At 43.1% G+C, this 20,386-nt stretch overlaps 1 protein-coding gene and 1 long non-coding RNA gene across 3 annotated transcripts in view; one reads left to right on the forward strand and one right to left on the reverse strand.

Moving 5' to 3' along the window:
• LOC143219284 (large neutral amino acids transporter small subunit 1) overlaps positions 1-4,023 on the reverse strand; it is a 39,165-nt gene extending 35,142 nt beyond the window's left edge. The window contains exon 1 of the transcript XR_013011288.1: positions 3,580-4,023. The gene's annotated coding sequence lies outside the window, so the exon portion shown is untranslated. The remainder of the gene's footprint in view (positions 1-3,579) is intronic.
• On the forward strand, positions 43-4,124 carry LOC143219285 (uncharacterized). 2 transcript variants are annotated; one of them, XR_013011289.1, is made up of 3 exons: positions 43-563; positions 1,755-1,898; positions 2,324-4,124. It is a non-coding gene; the product is annotated as an uncharacterized LOC143219285 (long non-coding RNA). The 2 variants fall into 2 exon arrangements; XR_013011290.1 differs by lacking the exon at positions 43-563 and adding an exon at positions 1,205-1,410.
• The last annotated feature ends 16,262 nt before the right edge of the window (positions 4,125-20,386 follow it).

The raw sequence follows: 20,386 nt of genomic DNA on the forward strand, positions 1-20,386 counted from the left end.
CAAAGTTCACTAATTGTGCTGAAAAGTTAGCTAGTCAAATAAGGCTCTTCTTTTTCACAATTAGTGAAGTTTGAGCGCGGATATCTCGGAAACTATGCGTAATAGCGAAAAATTGAATGGAATCAATCTTATGGCACATTTTGTCAGCTTTAATTTTGTATAGAATGGTCTTATCGCTAGGATCCATAGATTCCGAGATATACATAAGTGGAAAACCGAAAAAGGGGACCTTCTACGTGCCCGGCTATACATCGCTCACCTCCTAGGAGTGGGGACTTTTAGTATGTTTACCTCCTAACTAGTCCAAACAAAGATCCAAAGTTAAGAATTGTGTTCCTTCCATTTCGCTGTACATACAACTTTTCGTTGACTGGACTAAAGCGTAAAGTCTCTGGAGTACACTCTCGGCAGAATCGGTTAGATGGCGTGATCCTAAAGATTCAATATGGCGGCGGCGGCGCGGCAACCCTCTTTAATTCGCCCGCCTAATACGACAGTCTGGCATTCGTACAGCTTCGAGCCTGTTCTTCGAACCACGCGCACACGTGCACGCCGTTGCACAGGTACGAAAATGCTGTAGGGCGTCATTCCTTTCATCGTTCGCGATGCACATGGCCGAAAAACTGTTGGGAACTGGCCTATAGTCTGCGGCGAACGAACCCTTTCTTAGGAGCACATTACCGGTTCCGAACTCGTCCCTCCGCGGACCTACGATTCGAGGCGCGAGATTCTTTCTTTTGCCAGAAAGCCCTTCGGGTCAACGTGTAACAACTCGTAATCACGATGCAATCTTCGCTTCTGAATACCGCCTTAACTTCTTTTATGATTATCCTATCGACTACCCGACCCGCATCAACCTATAATATATGTATATGTATGTATATGTATGTATGTATGTATGTATGTATGACCGATTCTATCATGGCAAGCGAACGTTACAACCTCTGCAGGAATCATTTTCATTTTTATTTCGACCGAATTTTATAACGTTTATGCATGTTTCGGCATTCGGCACTGATTCTTATTATGTAGCAGACCGCGGAGTTCAAGCATTTAGCAGAGAAATGGGAAAATTGCAAACGCAAATATACAAAACGGTAAATATTTTTCAAACCCAAACTTCACATACAAGGTACATAGTACATACATACGTATGTAAACCATTTTAGACTAGTTGTACCGAATGCTCAAAATTGCGCAACCTTTGAAAGCGGGAGGTAGAAGTTCGTTAAAAATACACCTTTGGGGAACCTATAACGGTCTCGCTGCGTGTACGCGCGTGCACAGAGAATGAAATTTCGAGTTTCGAGGCTCCTGAAACTTTCGTGGAACGGTTACGTCAGTTTTTATTGATCCTTCGCCGACAACGTCGCGGCGCTCCTCGCTCCCCGCTCCTCAGGCGTTCTAACGGTAATGAATCCTCAACTTGAGGCACTCGTGAATGTGAATGATAACCACCTGATATATGTATTGATCCCTTCGTGCAAGATGAATCAACGAAAAATTCTTGTCGACGCAAACAATTTTTACATTGCATAATAATCCGCGGTCTAGTTTCTCCATGTTATTTGGAGTTATTTGTTATTTGGATATAAATTACGAGTTGGTTTGATAATCTGGTCTACATTATTCATTTTAAAATTATGTTTGTTCTTTTATTTTGATGTTATACGTAATACTCTTATTATGTACAATATAATTTCTCGATACATATTACAAATACATACATACATGGTACGATATGCGTATTGTAGGCGAAGAATGAAGAAACCTCGACAAGCGGAAGCCTGCCTTTTCGGCTACCGAAATCGGCAATTCACCAAAGGACGCTTTCGGCGCATTTGGTGGCTGCCGCTCTGCGACGCGGCGCGACGGGATCGACGACGATCCTTTGATCGGTAACTATGTACATACATACATACATATGTATACGTGTATGCGTGCACGTGCATATCCGTAGAGCTACAGTATATCAATCAATAATAATGAATTACTTTAAAACACACGTATCATATCATAATCGACTTGTTGTACATCTTGAATGTTAGGGAAAGGTTCGAATTATTTTTAAACGGAAACGTGCGTACACTACATACAATATGGTCGGCCAGGTAGGTAGCCTCTTACCGATAGAAGGTTTTCCTATTTGTAAACACAATATCTTATTCACAAAACAGCCATTGTAAGAGAGTTCTAAGTATGTAAGTAACAGTTGTCAAAGTAAGTTTGCCGTGCAAACGATGCCAGTGACCCTGACAACCAACCAGAAATTCTACCTAACCATGTACCATACGTTAGACATAGTGCATCGATCTGTTTGCAGGAAAGCGGCAGACTGTTGTGTTAAGAAACTCTGTATGTTTGGTAACGCTAGAATGACGAATAGTCGAGCCAAACAATACTCTTTCGACAACGTAAGTACTTACGAGCCTAACCGGACTCGAGGCAACATTTTTTCCGTTACATTTCACATTGGATTTCAAGCGGGAATTTGGCATTGATACGCTTATCGGGATCCTGGGAGTCACGTGACCAAACATATCATCCCTCGTGAAATTGCTAATCCTGTTACGAATTATTACTAGATAAATTAATAGTATTCTTTTGCTTTCAACCAACACCATGGAAATCTTATCAGGAGAAGAGAAAATACTGCGACAGAAAACGTAAAAAATAAAAACGAAAAAATTTGTCAAGATTTCCGAGTCGCTACATAGAACGTTTGTATTTGTATGTATGTACATATAATCTCGAGGGTTTGGATATGTTGAGGGATTAATTTACCAATGGGGCAGTCGATTTTAATACATAAATCGCACTGTTCGGGCACGAGGTAGAAGACGATATCCTTCGGATGAGAAGGAAGGCCGTTTAAATCGCGATAATTCGCGAATCGAGTAAGAAAAGGCTAGTTTCTAGCAGCACGCGCGTAGTGGCGTGGCGGACAGGAAAATCAATAGGCCACGTGGGTCGCCGACCGGGTTTTCTGAACCCAGTTTTCATCCCACGCTTCGCGAGAGAGAGAGAGAGAGAGAGAGAGATATCCCGAGAATTCCATCCACCAACCCTCCACCTCAAAAGATCCACCAATTTTCACAACAACAAAAACCATCCCTCGCCAACTACTCATCGCCATTTTACCACCGGGGGTAGTGTCCGGTCAACCAATGGGACTCACGATATCCAATCAGTTTCTTACATCATACCCTAATATTGATTTCTCTGAAACATTCGTTGAAAACCCACAGAAAAACCACTTGTCAATTACTCATATCAACCAAATCCTTACAGAGAAACAATTGAACCTATCGCAAACCCCAACATTAATACACGAATATGTACAGAATTCCAAACCCCTCGAAAAACGGTAGGAAGCGACGAACGATACGATGTTTCCACGTGGAATTTGTCCGGTAGCGATGAGCAAGTCTCGCGTGAACGATGGGGTTGTTCGAGGAAATGTTTTGTCACTGTTCGCACCAGTTGGCATGAACTTTTCACTCAAGATTTCGTCAAAGAAGCTACCGCGGACGGTTGGCGTAGCGGCACGCGATCCGAGGACCCGATTGCATCACTTACCTTGGTGTCTGTGTGCTCCGTGGCCAGCTGGAAGGATTCGCCGATGGAGAAAGTGTCACTGATCACGAGTCGATCGCGGGGGTGCTTGTGGTCCGGCGCTGCGTTGGTACAGGGTCCACCCTCAGAGCATAGTTTCCCGTGCACCTCGTGGTCGATCGGTGTCCGTGCTTTTTTTTCAAATTCTCTCAGGCAATCGAACCCGTTCTCAGGTTCTCGGACGTCGCGTACGGAAGCGGATCGATTTCGCGATCGAGCACGATGGGACTCGCGAGAACGAGAGCCACCAAACCAAACGAAACGAAACGAATCGAATCGAATCGAACCGAACAGCGCACCAGTCGAGCTCTGAATGACTGTTGTCGAACGGCCGTTCAGTCCGAGGGCTTCGCGCATTATAACGTGCCACGAACTACGAACGAGGGCTGGCGCATGTCGTCTGCTCTTTCCTTCTCTCCTCCTCCTCTCTCTCTCTCTCTCTCTCTCTCTCTCTCTCTCTCTCTCTCTCTCTCTCTCTCTCTCTCTCTCTCTCTCTCTCCCTCACTCTCGGCCGCTTTCCATTCCTGTCTCTCGCTTGGTCTCGCTCCCTTACACTCGCTACGGCGCGGCGCGGCGTAAGAACGGTGTATGGCGTATGGTGAATGCGTGTATGCGCAAGAGCTTGTGGCGGGCTGCGGTGTTGGTCCTGTCGATCGTGGGCTTTTCGAGCACATTCTGACCAAAAACGGTTTTTATCAATTAAGCGTTTTATGAGTTAATACGAAGCATGTCTATCGGACACGCGTCTTTTGCCAAGATATTAACAAACGATGTACATCCATATAGACACTGTATAGCTGTGATATTAATGAATGAATAATGTATCAGCGAATAGTTGTGTTCCATATCCAGTATTTCATCAATATGTATCATCGTTATCAACTTATATCCATGTGTTAAGAAACGTAAAGCAAGATTCACCTTCTGCATTCTGCGGTGTACTAAACAAATTCATAATTAATACAATACAATGATACACATTAGATTGACCTGACCCCCCCCCCCCGTAGACCATTTAACGAAATATATTCTTTTATTTTAATTTGAATGTGTGTGATTTTCGCGGTTAAGTAAAATCAATGACATATTATACATATACAATATATTCAATCTATTCAGCTGTTGAAAATGATTCGTTAAACTGGTAATTATTGTAGACCCTGTATATTATACAAACTTACACACCTGTAACCTGTAACTGCATCGCACGATGCACGGGTAATCTGTATCGATTGGTCTATCGGCTGTCTACCGCGGCGTGGCATACGCATAGTTTTATACCATACCTATACCTACACCTATACCTATACATATATGTATATCTTGCGGCTTTTACCGACGATAAGCATCGTTTATAATCAGTTCTCCACAGGCTGCCCGTAACATTTGCACATCGAATCAGTCAATACTCGCCACTTCTGTTTTGCTTAATCACGCGTTCTAATGCATTTAAAAACGCATTCTAATCTCGTCATCGGATCGGTGAAATTTCAAACTTGAAAATTAATACCTTCTGCTGATACATCTCGAGAGACTGTACATGATTTGATTTCACCTGATTTTCGTGGTTAGTGGTTACCGATTCGTCGCGTCAAAAGTGGAATGCGAATAAATTTTCATTGAAAAGTCCTCGTTTCGTTGTGTTTCGGAGTTTCGGAGTTTCGGGTACACGACGGATAAAGCGCATAAGATTCACAGTCTAGTTCAAGTCGCGAAGACCAGTAATGGATAAAATGATTTAAATTAGGGTTGACGAACTGGCAGGCCGTGAACTTATGATGTGTGACTAGTTCCCCTACTTTCCTATTCCGATTAGTTGTAGGAGAATGGCCTCCTTCATAGTACATTGTATGTACTTTACTTCGACGATCTATTGACCAATCTTCTTATTATCAACCGATAATAATTAATACATTGGTAAATGCGCTATCTCTGCGACGTTGTTCAACATTTTGTTCGCATTATTTTCAAGCAAATTAAAACATAGCGATAATAGCAAACAACTTGTGACCTGCATAAAATTTCCATTTCACATTGCAAGGTAATCTCAGATTGCATGCATACTATTGCATACGTATTTTTTCTGCGTCAATGGCAAAAATGAGAAGGTGCAATTTCAAACAGTTGAAAAAAAAATTGGAAGATCCGAAGAGTATGAAACAGGAGGACAACCGAAGGAACTGCAGTGATTTTACAATGCAGTAGATAGATATACATAGATATAGAAACATAAGTCAGAAATGTTGCATTCGCGGGATTACAAACAGTACACGCGAGTGATAATAAAAAGTAGCATATCTCGGAGCAGGGAGCAGGAGACCTTGTTGCGGAGGAACGATTTTGTTTTCACTTGTTGCGCGATCAAACGCTATTGCGCCGGAGTATGTATGTATGTATGTATGTATGTATGTATGTGTGTATGTATGTGTATGTATGTGTATGTATGTGTATGTATGTGTATGTATGTGTATGTATGTGTATGTATGTGTATGTAGTCGTGTTCGGAAAAACTGCTGCGAGTGAAATTTCGTTGATGGAACCGAAAAGTTTATTAATTACTACTTGCAGTTTAATCGAGCAAGCGTCGCGCCGCGCCGCGCCGATACGATGTTTTCTTCAATGGACCTGACTTTTAGGTAAGATCGTGACGATTCATAAATGAACGTTATTTTTAAAGAACTTACGAGAACGGAACTTCCTCGATGGAAGACGTCATTAAAGATCGGTACGTGCTTTCCCGAGATTTTTCCGCGGAACTCGTTCTTTTCATCGATCGGTGGAACGTGGGGAAACACCCGCCATCTCTGATCCAATTAAAATCAATGTGTCACGCGACCGTCTTGGCTCTTCTGCTTCCTTGCGTTTTTACTTCGCAGAAATTTCCAAACGTGCAAATTCCGTCAGTTGTACGCGCGGTTCGATGAATTAGTTATTAGTTTGTTTGAAAATTTATCTCTTGACGTGCCGAGACGTCGCGACGCGGACACGTCACACGTTCGTTAGGTCGTCGTACTCCTTCAAGTAAAATATTAATACATAGTTAATATTATCAGCAACACGTGTCTATCACCTTTCCAGGAACGACAGGAACATGTCTGTTTTAAACTCATACGAATATTCATTGTTTCAAATGGTGAGTTAAATAGCGAACGATGATTGTCTTTGGTCGCATCGAATGTTATTTAAATGATATGTTGACGAGTTTAAGTACTCATGGAAGGTTATTCAACAATTTTTAAAAATCGCTAAAAATTCGGAGTTAGGTTTCTCTAATCGTAACAAATATTTCTTTCTGAAAAAAATGTAAGTTTACCTATAAAAAAACTGAAGGTGACCTTGATATAACTCTGGTAAAGAAAGGTTGTGCATTTTAGCTAAAAAAATTTCCGATCGAACCACTAGCAACGGAGTAATCTAATTGGAAACTGATCGCGCTTCGTGACTCACTCTATATATCGTTCATTATTTGCAGATTGCATAATCTTGTTTCTCGATCTTGATTTCGATGACTGTCTCGCAGACGAGAGAATCACATGTTTACCGAGTAAACAATAATGTAGTTCTGATGAGACACGAAAAGGGTACCCTGAATCTTTAGATCAATTGTATTCGCTCCGCTTGTGTGTTATCTTGCAATTTCAATAAAAAACTAAAAACACAAAAACACAAAGAAACTTTTTTACTAATAATATGTAGGTACGTAGCATTGATATGGCCGTCATTCACAAGACACCACCAACTATTGCATACTCTATATGTATAATTAAATTGTTTAATCATTGCGATAATTCTATACTCCCCGTTGCGCTACAACCAAGTTTGCAATCATTAGTCTTGCGAATCTTTACGTGTATGCGTACATACATATTACAATATAAGTATGTATTGCATAGAGAAAAATCTGAAAAAAATTCGAAAGACTAAAAATCACTATATCGTCCAAGACAAATAATATTACATTAATAATTCTATAATATCTATTATAATATATTACCTTACCTGTTATATTACCTGTTCGTTTAAGTTTAACTGGGCTCCTTAACCACGGAAGCGAAATTCTATTCAATTCCACATGCAGTGCCTCTAACTCGGCCCCTAAAGTTTTTTATTGCTAATCTGAAAACTGTTATTTGCGGTTTACCGATTGTTAGGAAATTAGGTTGTCGAAGGCATAGCGACCTCCGCCACAAAGCGGAGGAAACTCAAGGCTGCACGTGCCCCGCGGCCCGCGGTACCATCGAAAGTTGTCTCGAACGTTGGAACCTGGGCACAAAAGAGCCTGCAGCTGGGTCTGGACCGAGGACTCCGCAAAGTTAGACAAAAGGGAGGATCCCGGTATAAAAGGGTGCGAGATCGCCCTACGAAAAGAAGCACAAGGACCGTCGATTCGGTTTCCATCCCTCGAAACTCGAAAGTCCCTTCTTGCCCAGGTGCGTGCCTCTTTTGTGCTCTTGTCACGATGTTCTCCCGTTGGACGTGAATTAACCGCGTGAGCGTGAGCGTGAGCATGAGCGTGACCGTGAGCGACATTAAACTGAACAACTATTGTACTATCAACCGATCTCTCTGCTGGATCAATCAAAATCACGTCAAAATACGCAAAAACGATCGAATAGAAAATATTTCTATTGTCACTCTACATATTCTACGGATACAAAATACAAACCAATTAGTCAGGGTTACAGAGACGAAGAAACTCGAAATTGATCGATGTTGAAGACTGAGCTGAAAACTCAAAAGTTTGCAGTTATTTTTTCAATCGGTATTCTCGTGTTTCAGACGTGTTTTTCGTGGTGGCGCAAAGAATGTGCTAGCATAATCAAATTAACAAAAATACTTGGTTGACAGATTCGTACAAAGTAAACTGCTTTTACGTCTCACGTTATCCCGAGTCTCGCAAAATAACATTTCATCATATGTCCTTCGTTGAATTCGTCTTCGTTGAAGAATGTAATATTATGTATCTTTATACATATATAAGTAATGTATTATCAAGTTTCTTAAACTTTTTACTAAGCAATACATACGTACTACGTAAATTAAAAGCATTTTAGACTTCCGAAATGAATGTTCGTCGCAACATTAAAACGATCAAGGAACATTTACAGCTAACCGCACGATACGGCCGCCAGGATCTCCAGCGCCAACCAGGTGTCTCGACAACGGGACAAAACAATAGCCTCGCGTTAATCGTGGAATTTCTTTCTTGTTCCAGCTCGAAGAAAATTTCAGAATCGCATAATCGCATAATCGCGTCGCGCGTCGGTCTCTTGCGTTACCATTACTTTTTTCTTCTCTTTTCGATGTCACATTTTTGCAACATTCCTCGAGCAATGGTTCATTAAACATGCAAATTCGTGGCGGTACCAACCTTCGCGCGGTCGACCCTCCGGGAATAGTATATCATTTTTTTCCATGGAATTGCGGGCCTTATCTTTCGAGTTTACACGTTTATGCGAGCCGATATTACCGGTAATGACTACTAATAAGGAAACATTAGGTTCCCGGTGAATGGGCGCGACCAGTTCATTGTGAATGTGCGACTAGCACCGTTCGATCCCGAAGAAGGATCATAAAACGGTCATTTTCTTCCGACCTACCGTTAATGTGAATTGTGAAAGCTGAGAAACCATTCGCGGATTAGGTACACGCCTAATTACGTACATTCTATGGCCGTTCTAAATTGAAAGTCAACTAAAATATGATCGAGGGAACTGAACGCGTTCACAAGCATACTGAAACGTTAAACGAGCTACTGTGTAAATTATATCATGGTTTATGCATGTATTGAACGAGCCAACGAAATGGAAAACTAATCACGACTGGATTCATGGCGATGCCGTTTTCCGAATTAGATGCTCGCGAGGGGACATTCGAAAGAATAATATGTAATGTATCATATTGCGTTTCGACTTGACCGATATTTGGCCTAAAATCAAGTTTTAGGTAAGTGGGAGATCGGACCGGATGGATCACCGAGAAGAATTTTCTGACGAGCCGGATGGTCCGTCCGTTGTGTAGGAAGGTGTTGAATGACGTCACGGAATCGATACGATACTTTTTGCGTCTACCTACGTCACCGATGACACCGGGATTCATCCTTGGCGAATCGAAGTGCTCGAAATCAGGGTACCGTGCCATTCGCGCAGTTCCCGTGGATTAACTAAACGCTCCTCTAATGCAATTTGCCGGTCTGTATGGAGGCGAGAACGAGCTTGAGATGTGCTGCGTTACCGAACAAGTCCAATTGCACTATTCTCCCTCAATTTCCCTCCGTTCGTCTTCATTTACAGTGCTGTTTGCCGAGGAAACCCGGGCAAATCGCGGATCTTTCAAGTTAATACATTGGCTGGCTGCTGCTCACAATCAGAGTGCTATACACTATACATACATAGATATATACAATACAATACATATAGTATGTATGTATATAGTTCTTGTGCCTTTCTGGCTTTAATTCCACTCGAAATCGCATCTTCCGTTTCCGTTCCGCAAATAATGAAATTTCTAACTTTCACAGTACAGTATGAAAGTCGGCGCGTTCTTTCAATGTAATATTCAAATTTTCCTAATAGCTAAATTCATTACAAATTTAAATTGTTTAATTGAATCCAGATGTAAAGTACCATTAAATATTTTTTCTATAATTTCTGATAATAAACGTACGTGTGGCTATTTAAGGTTTTCACTTCAAAATTTACTGTTTCGCTAATTTCTGCAGGTAGCCTAATTAACCATATAGTATAGTATATATGCAAAAATACATGAGCGGACTTGAAAACCTTGGAATAAATATAATAATATTCATATTCGCGACGCACGACGTAACGTACTTGTTGGTCGATACCGTTCGAATGGTTTGACAAATATTTGTTATATTGGCACAACATAAGGCATAAGGAAATTAATACTCGTGCGGACGAAAATGGTAAAATTCGAAAAAAGCATGTTTTATAGTATAGGAAATACAGTAGAAGCAGTTTTCACGTCGTGACGCAAGAGGAAATTATCGCGATTCGAGAAGAAATTGAAATGTGTGAGAAATACTTAATTCGCTTAAACGCTTGACATCTATCGCAAGAGGATGAAAGAAGAAAATTTGCCACCGAACAAACAGACAGACAAACAAACAAACAAACAAGAAAGCGAGCTAATAAAAACGTGGTAAAAACGGCACATATGTACATACTACATACATACTCACCGCGTAACGGTCACCGTGTTGTGTCGTACACTTGTATGTACTTACTTACACTTTCTGCATCTCGATAACAAATGACGCGTTGACACGGTCTATTGATATGTATGTACCGCGGGGCCAAATCAAAACCGAACCCTTGGGTCTTAAGTCCGCGCGAGGGTCGCAGGTACGGCGCGGCTACCCCCTCTCTCGCGAATTTTTCATTGGTTTAATTATTAGGCCGTCCACACACGGGTCGATCGTCGATTCGGTCGACGCGATTCCAGTCGCATGCGATTCCCCCCTCCACGTGACTTCCAATGCAAATGAATGGAGAGCCACACACGGGTCGATTCGTAGTCGACTGAAATCGACTCGACTGAAATCGCGTCCGTCGCATGAACCGTCCACACACGGGTCGATCGTCGATACGGTCGACGTGATTCCAGTCGCATGCGATTCCCCCTCCACGTGATTTCCAATGAAAATAAATGAAGAGCCGCACATTGATATCGCCGCGATTCTAATCGCGTGCGATCGGCAGCGAAGTTGGAAAATCGCGTGGATCGTACGATTCGCGCGACTCATGGAGGTAAGTTTGTGCAGTTCATGTAATTTAAATGATTTGGCCATTATTTTTTGTAGGTTGAGTGCATTGCACTCTTCGATGTGGTCTATGTATTTAGGTTACATAGGTTATTATTTATTTATTATCTTTTTTCATGTTATTACGCATACTAATAACATTAAGGTAAGCTTATTATTTACATAGTTGAATATAATCATGTAGGTTTATGAAAAACAAAAACAAAAGGCAATGTAAAAAAAATTGAAGTCACAGGGATTGATAAACTGTTGTACAATTTTCTGTGGAGTGGGAGTGTTCTTAGGGAGTTGTCTTCTCAGGTCGATTTAATCCGGAAGTATTACCACTTGGTATATTGAGCGAAGATTGAGCAATGCTCAACTGAGGAGTTACAAAAGGAGAGCTTTGCTCCTCATAGATGAGGTTGGTGGAAGTTCAACAGATATCCCTCAATCTTCGCTCAATATACCAAGTGGTAATACTTCCGGATTAAATCGACCTGAGAAGACAACTCCCTAAGAACACTCCCACTCCACAGAAAATTGTACAACAGTTTATCAATCCCTGTGACTTCAATTTTTTTTACATTGCCTTTTGTTTTTGTTTTTCATAAACCTACATGATTATATTCAACTATGTAAATAATAAGCTTACCTTAATGTTATTAGTATGCGTAATAACATGAAAAAAGATAATAAATAAATAATAACCTATGTAACCTAAATACATAGACCACATCGAAGAGTGCAATGCACTCAACCTACAAAAAATAATGGCCAAATCATTTAAATTACATGAACTGCACAAACTTACCTCCATGAGTCGCGCGAATCGTACGATCCACGCGATTTTCCAACTTCGCTGCCGATCGCATGCGATTAGAATCGCGGCGATTTCAATGTGCGGCTCTTCATTTATTTTCATTGGAAATCACGTGGAGGGGGAATCGCATGCGACTGTTCATGCGACGGACGCGATTTCAGTCGAGCCGATTTCAGTCGACCACGAATCGACCCGTGTGTGGCTCTCCATTCATTTGCATTGGAAGTCACGTGGAGGGGAATCGCATGCGACTGGAATCGCGTCGATCAAATCGACGATCGACCCGTGTGTGGACGAAATCGCGTCCGCCGCATGAATCGTACATGACGAGCAAGACGTACGAACTTCACGACGCGATTACAATCGACCCGTGTGTGGACGGCCTTAGTTTCATTGGTTTCCAAATTTAAATAATTTAGCACTGCATGTAATTCATTAAAAATTAAATAGCGTTCTTTTAAACTAATTTTTACAAACACTTTCTTCAGTATTGCAAGAGGTATTTCTAAACTAACGAACTTGGTCGTATTTTTGTTTGATCTCACAACTTTTTACGGCCATAGGAACTTGTGGCTCCTGTTTACAGGATGTTTTTCTTGGGATTTAGTTTGACCAGAGAGTATATGAGAGTGCTCAGTGCTCACGCCCGGGTTTTGGCCGTGCCGCTTTTGTCTCCACATCATGTTTAGCCTGGAACAGCTCCTACATCATCTTTAGCATGGAACCGAACCTACATCATCTTTAGCAAGAAACAGAACCCACTTTACTGTTAGCACATCCACCGACGAGATACTATTAAAGACTGCCAGCACCGACGAGAGACTGATTAAAGACTGCCAGCCCCTGTGTTATTCAGCGGGACGGCCCGTACCGGACGGGTAACCGGGCGCAACGGGCACGGGCACCGACGAGATACTATTAAAGACTGCCAGCCTTATGGGAGTTGGCGAGCCCGAATTTTTCGGTGTTTCTTACGCCCTCTAGGATACTTTCTGGCTCCATCCAGAGAAACAGAAGGCCAACGACGGCATTTTGTCGGTGAAGAAGACCACTGAGGAGATTCTCGTCGCGATGCATCGGCGAGAATGCGAATTATCACGAAACTATATCGATTATTATTAAATGTTACATTCTCCGCCATATTTCAGACGATGTTTTGGCATTATTGTGGCACTATTTCGAATTTTTAGCGACGTGGTATATCAGATCACTGTAACTTTCACGTTATCCCCGCGCCCGTTGCGCCCGGTTACCGGGCTCGCTGAATAGCACAGGGGCTGGCAGTCTTTAATAGTATCTCGTCGGTGGCACGGGGATAACGTGAAAGTTACAGTGATCTGATATACCACATCGCTAAAAATTCGAAATAGTGCCACAATAATGCCAAAACATCGTCTGAAATATGGCGGAGAATGTAACATTTAATAATAATCGATATGGTTTCGTGATAATTCGCATTCTCACCGATACATCGCGACGAGAATCTCCTCAGTGGTCTTCTTTACCGACAAAATGCTGTCGTTGGCCTTCTGTTTCTCTGGATGGAGCCAGAATATTTTTATTTTATTTTTTTTATTTTTTTATTTGAGCATATTTTGAGCTGGGTGAGGACTCATTCTGTAGAGGAAGGTTAAATACAGGGCGGTCTTCTCATGAGATTATGTTTATATCTAATAATATGAGTGCCCAAAGCACCGACGAGAAACTATTAAAGACTGCCAGCCTTACGGGAGTTGGCGAGCCTAAAATTTTTCGGTGTTCTCTTACGCCCCCTAGGATATATTCTGACTGGAGTGAGAAACAGGAGGCCACCGACGGCATTTCGGTGTTAGCAACGCGCCCGCGCGCTACACTCACCAGCGTACCTTTACTATATCCGTGTGCGCTGCTTGTGCGCTTATGCCAGCCACAATCTATTTTTAGCACTTGCCATGTTGCCATGTTGTATTGCTTTACGGCGGAAACGAAACTGAAATTCGGCTGTCGAGCCGTCGAGCGTATGAATGGCAATCTGGAACTAGCATTCGAGTCCCCGTGCAGCGGGGATTTTTTTTTATTTTTATTTTTCATTACTTTTTTAATTATATTTTTTAACCTTCCAAAAAATTAAAAATATAAAAACTATGTTCAAAATATGTATTCATTTAAAATAGAAACGTTTTGTTACTGTCATAATTGCATTAATAAAACTAGAGGGTTATTGTTGCTCGCTCGCTTCGCTCGCTCGCGAGTAGGGTTGTTTTTGCTCGCTCGCTTTGCGAGCTCGCGGATAGGACTGCTCTTGTGAAAGGGTTAGTGGTACGTATGGCTAGTAGTACCTATAGCTATTAATGTATTTTTTTTTATTTGGTGTGTGACTCTCCACGAGCCACACAAAGAACTTCCCGATTCGTTAGTTGCAGTATATTATTACCATTATTAAGTGTACGTTTTAAGAAGATTATACGTTTTCAGGGAAATTCAATAGTTTTCTACTTATCAAAATGTTTGCTATATGGCGTCACATGTAGTCTACCCTCGATTTGTAACTAGAAAGGAACTAGAATCTTACTAGAAAAATGACTCGAAACATGGGTTTGCGCGCTGTCGGTTTTCGTCCTTATTTGAGCAAAGTTTGGGCTGAGTGAGGGCTTATTCTAAAGAGGAAGGTTAAACACACTGCGCTCTGGTTACGAGGTTAACGAGATTATGTTTATAACTAATAATATGAGGGCCGAAAGTAGAGAAAAAGTCTAGGAAAATAACCAGCAGATTTCAATGCATTTTTCTGTCTCCAAAAGACTTTATGACTTATGAGATAACCAGAGCGCAGCGCGTTGAACCTTCCTCTTTAGAATGAGCCCTCACCCAGCCCAAACTTTGCTCAAATAAGGACAAAAACCTACAGCGCGCAGACCCAGGTTTCGGACCCAAAATCTAGTAAGATCCTAGTAAATAGCAAATATCTAGCAAATAACTAGAATCTTACCAGATTTTCGATCGAAAAAGTGGGTCTGCGCGCTGTCGGTTTTTGTCCTTATTTGAGCAAAGTTTGGGCTGGGTGAGGGCTCATTCTAAAGAGGAAGGTTCAACGCGCTGCGCTCTGGTTATCTCATAAGTCATAAAGTCTTTTGGAGACAGAAAAATGCATTGAAATCTGCTGGTTATTTTCCTAGACTTTTTCTCTACTTTCGGCCCTCATATTATTAGTTATAAACATAATCTCGTTAACCTCGTAACCAGAGCGCAGTGTGTTTAACCTTCCTCTTTAGAATAAGCCCTCACTCAGCCCAAACTTTGCTCAAATAAGGACGAAAACCGACAGCGCGCAAACCCATGTTTCGAGCCATTTTTCTAGTAAGATTCTAGTTCCTTTCTAGTTACAAATCGAGGGTGGACTACCCCCTTAAACCAACATCGTATGCTCGTTGCTCGCTTGGTTCCTTGTTATAGCATACTAATGTTGCAAAATATATTGTTTTAATTAGTTTTTCGCAAACGATACAACTCATCATTATCCGGGTTTGTAGTATTGATCTTGGATTTCTTCGATACTGTTAATTTAAATTGTCCCAAAATATATAAACCGCTCAATTTTGAAACTCTGCTCAGTGCTACATACAACATGTGTAAAGTTCGTTTTTCTGATGTTTTAAAATTCAAACATACTTTTCTCGTATGTTTGTCCCTGACTTTTATGAATCGTAATCGCTTCAGCAGGAACCACTGGAAATTGACTACGTGTGATTTGATATTTTTCCTCACTCGACATATTTACTTGATTCGATATTTTTATTATTGGTGGCAAATTTTGATGAATATTTGCATTTTTCATATAATCACGATAACGAGTTCTTACTTTCACTCCTACTCTGGCCAATTGAAAATCTAACCACAATATAGACGGAATTTTAGTATTTTCTTGAAAAGTAATAAATTTTAATATTCCGCATGTGTGCTCCATTAACCAATCCGTTTTCAACATTAATGTTATTAATAATTATCATATTGTTTATATTAATTTTCAATTTAATCTCAGTTAATAATTCGTTTTGAACTGATTGTTTTTTTAAAGATTGTAATATAAATTTTTTTTGTACTTTCATCGATATTCTTTGAAAATGTATTCTCGGGAGTAGAGATGATTAACTCACTCTTGCATTGGGATAATTTTCGATTATTGTAAGCGGAAACATTAGCGTAAGGTACAAAAAAAAAATTTTTTTTTAAATTAAAAAAATTTTTTTTAATTTAAGAAAAATGAAAAAAAAATTTTTTTGTGTAATTACGTTTGTTTCTTCGGTGGAAACTTTCCATTCTCTCGTATAAATTGCATTGTAGAATCAACTCCGTTCGAAAAAAACTAAAAATCTAAAAAACTACTTGACCAATATGGACCAAAATCTAATCAGCTCTAAGTTACGACGGGGCACATCGATTGCATCATTCATCATTCTGATCGCGTTGTTACTTTTTCAGAAAACGTTAACGAAAAATTTGATACCATAGAAACAGACATACGCACACACACACACACACACACACACACACACACACACATACGAACATTTTGCTTAAAATAGTCTAGAATGACTGCAATGACCATGAAACGTGAAGATCTGCTAAAAAATCGATTTTCGATTTTCGGGGTCATTACAATAACTTCCCTATAAAATCGGGAAGTTAAATATATTAATACCTCATTGTACCTATAGGTATATGATCGAGAACAGGTTGATGGTATTTATTTGGACTGATTGGAGAATACGAAAATGCAGGAAGTATTTTTTAGTTTATGAAACAATTTGTAGATTTATTAGTTGTCAAACATATAATAAAATAAATTGTATAATATATATAAATTGATTTTATACTAGCATACACAAGTTTATTTGATCTTCTGTCTTCCTATAATAAAAAAATACAGTCATAACTATTGTAACAGACCTACAGAACGTAGGCCTGTTACGAACAAACCCCTAGCAAACCTCCACCGGTTAGACACGACGACGCGATCTAGTAACGTACCACCGGCCTCCTGTCACAACAACAACACCGCCTGTACCGCACGTACCCCGCACCCAGGCCCGTATTCCAACGGGAATCCAAATCAAATTTCCAAAATACTGTTCGAAAGACGGTATACGTCACCAGCAAAATACCGCACCGCACCACCATCCCTTACCTCCAAACCATCCCTATAAAAGCCGGCACGAACAGACTAGAATCACCTGAGTCTGCCAGCAGTTATCCAGGAACAACCACGTGCGATATTCCAGTGCTGTGAGTATTCTACCTGTAACCGTTGTCCACGTCTCCGCCGTTATCGGCATCCTGGTTCCGCTGGTACGAGCCGTGCTCTACCTCGAACACTCGGTGTGTCACCGGTCTCTTTCGCTAGGCGCGTCGCCTCCGAGAGTCGACGATTAAGAAGCGGTGTGTCACCCTTCGACCTCGTCGAAACCCTGTCGTCCTGCCGGTCCGCTGGTGCGAGCCGTGCTCCACCTCGAACACCCGGTGCGTCACCGGTCACTTTCGCTAGGCGCGTCGCCTCCGAGAGCCGACGAACAAGAAGCGGTGCGTCACCCTTTGACTTCGTCGGAGAACCTCCTGTCCAGTTATCCCGTCGCTCCGCTGGTGCGAGTTGTACTCCACCTCGAACATACCCGGTGCGTCACCGGTAGATTTCGTGATACGCGTCGTCCACGAACTCGGCCGAACTAGAAGCGGTGCGTCACCCTTCGACGTCGCCTAAGAACCGCCTAGAAAGTCACCCTCGTGAGGCGAGTCGCCCACGAGGCCAGTCGAGCCAGACAAGGTGCGTCACCTTGATCGAACTCCCTGAACGACTGTCCGGAGGGACTTCGATGACCCGTGCGTCACGGCCATCGAAGGACCACGACAACCCGGCCTAGGTAGGGAGATCACGACGACAGTCGTGATCTAACTCTACTCCTGTCCATCCTGCCCGCGTCCTACGCCACATACAGGTTCAGGTAGCTCTCGCACGGTCACACATTCTAAAGTCACGGGCACCGTAGTATTTCCACCGAGCACTGTATCCTGAGGCACCGTAACATACGCGACCGAAAGGCAGCGAGTATAATTTGTTTAACCGCAACCGAATCGTCTCAGTTATTTCACCCGCATCGACTCCGTTCCTCGCGTCGACACTCCACTTGTCGTTTAGAACCCTGGGTCGGCGAGCTGTTCAACACCAAGGAGCCCGAACGCGAGGAAGCCGAACGACGACGAAACACACCTGTTACATGGCGCCCGAACAGGGACTGACGGAAAGGCATCCGCGTCGCGAATAGCTTTTCAAAATAAACAATCACCGGTTCAACACGGTAACGCGCGCGTAACCAGAGGACCAGTACGCCGCGTAACATTCCTGAGCCGCGTTGAACCGTGACCGCGCCGGCACACACACGCGTTTCGTACCCCAGACGCCATCTCTGGATGCGCACCGGTATTACCCGCCCTGAGAGTCGAAATTTCAAACACGCCGTCGCAAACCCCGGCCGAGGAAATCGGCCAACCACCAGGACTACGGACGAACGCCGACAACAGTGGGCCGATCTAATTAAACTAGAGATCACCAACCTCTTCAACATGACCGAACCAAAGACCCCGCAATTTGTAAACACCATGCAACCAGGCACGTCCCACCAAGCCGACACAATGGCCGGCGCCAATAGAGCGGCCGCAAACGAGCAAGACGACACCGGAAAGAGAATGGACCGGATGCGCAAGTGGGGATGCACGACGGACGGCAAGGACCCTTTCCGGTTTCTCGAACGGATAGGGGAACTAGCCCATTCATATCACATCTCCGACGCAGAATTATTAGAGGGGGTACCGGAACTTTTGCGAGGAGACGCCCAAGACTGGTACCGGGATAACCGCTACCAGATCAACACATGGGAGGAATTCACCGCAGACTTCCTGATGGTCTACTCCGGACACAAGACCCCGGTGCAACGGGCCCGCGAAGCACGAGCACGCGTACAGAAACCCGGAGAACCGTTCCATGAGTATATGAACGCGCTCACCACCCTCATGAGACGAGCGCTCATCCCGACGGACGAATATCTGGAAACCATCTATGAAAACATGCTACCAGATTACACGGCCATCATCGATCCAGAATCGATTTCCAGCATCCGAGACCTGCTCCGACACGCGCAACGCATCGAGAGAGCCATAGAGCGGAAAACCCAAATGCAACGGACCGCCAGCCGGCCTCTCGCCGCCGCCATCAACGAGAACCAGGACCACACGCCAAGCCAGACACGCGCCGATCCAATCGAGGCACGACTCGCCCGACTGAGCAACACACCCCGTGGGGAAGGGGAAGCCAGTGCGATTCAAGGTGACAACACCAACAGCTACAGTCGAATGACACACTGCTGGCGGTGTAAACAAAGGGGCCACACCCGTTTCGAGTGCAGAAACGCCTACCGGAAATTCTGTTCGCGATGTGGTCGAGACGGAATACTCACGAAGGAGTGTCATCCACCGGGACTCGTCGCACCCGATCGCTCGGGAAACGACGCACGGGGCTCGACGCGAACGGGCGAACGCCAGCCCCAGACATAAAGTATACGCCCCGCCCCTTCCTACCGATTCGAATATTAGGAAGGGAAATCGACGCCTTGCTCGACACCGGTGCCCAATTGTCTTGTATCAACGCCGAAGCGTACGAATGGGCGCTCGAACAAGGCATGCAAGCATCCGAACCGAGCACGCTAATCAGCCTAGCCGACGGCACGAGCGTGCAACCCGCCGGCCGCATACGACTGTCATTCACCGCACTAGGCACCGAAAACCAGCAGGACTTTACCATACTGCCGAATATGGGTCCGCCAGTACTACTGGGCATTCAAGCTATCGCGGCACTCCGAATGAACCTGAAGCCGCCATACGACATAGCAACCTGGCCCACCGCCTGCCTGTCCGAACCATGCCAGCAAATGGGCCTCCGCGTACCAGATGAAGGTGCCCGCCGACAGTTCGACGACTTCCTACAAACGGAAATGGAACTGTTTGAAACGGTCCCGGGACGAACAAATCTCATCGAGCACCGTATCAAATTGCTCGATGAAACACCGCTCAAACAGCGCTACCAACCCAGAAATCCGGCAATGCAAGCAATAATAAACGACGAAATTGAGAAAATGCTCAATGACCGAATAATAGAG

The sequence above is a fragment of the Lasioglossum baleicum genome, unplaced genomic scaffold (assembly GCF_051020765.1).
Source record: "Lasioglossum baleicum unplaced genomic scaffold, iyLasBale1 scaffold0021, whole genome shotgun sequence".
NCBI lineage: Eukaryota > Metazoa > Arthropoda > Insecta > Hymenoptera > Halictidae > Lasioglossum > Lasioglossum baleicum.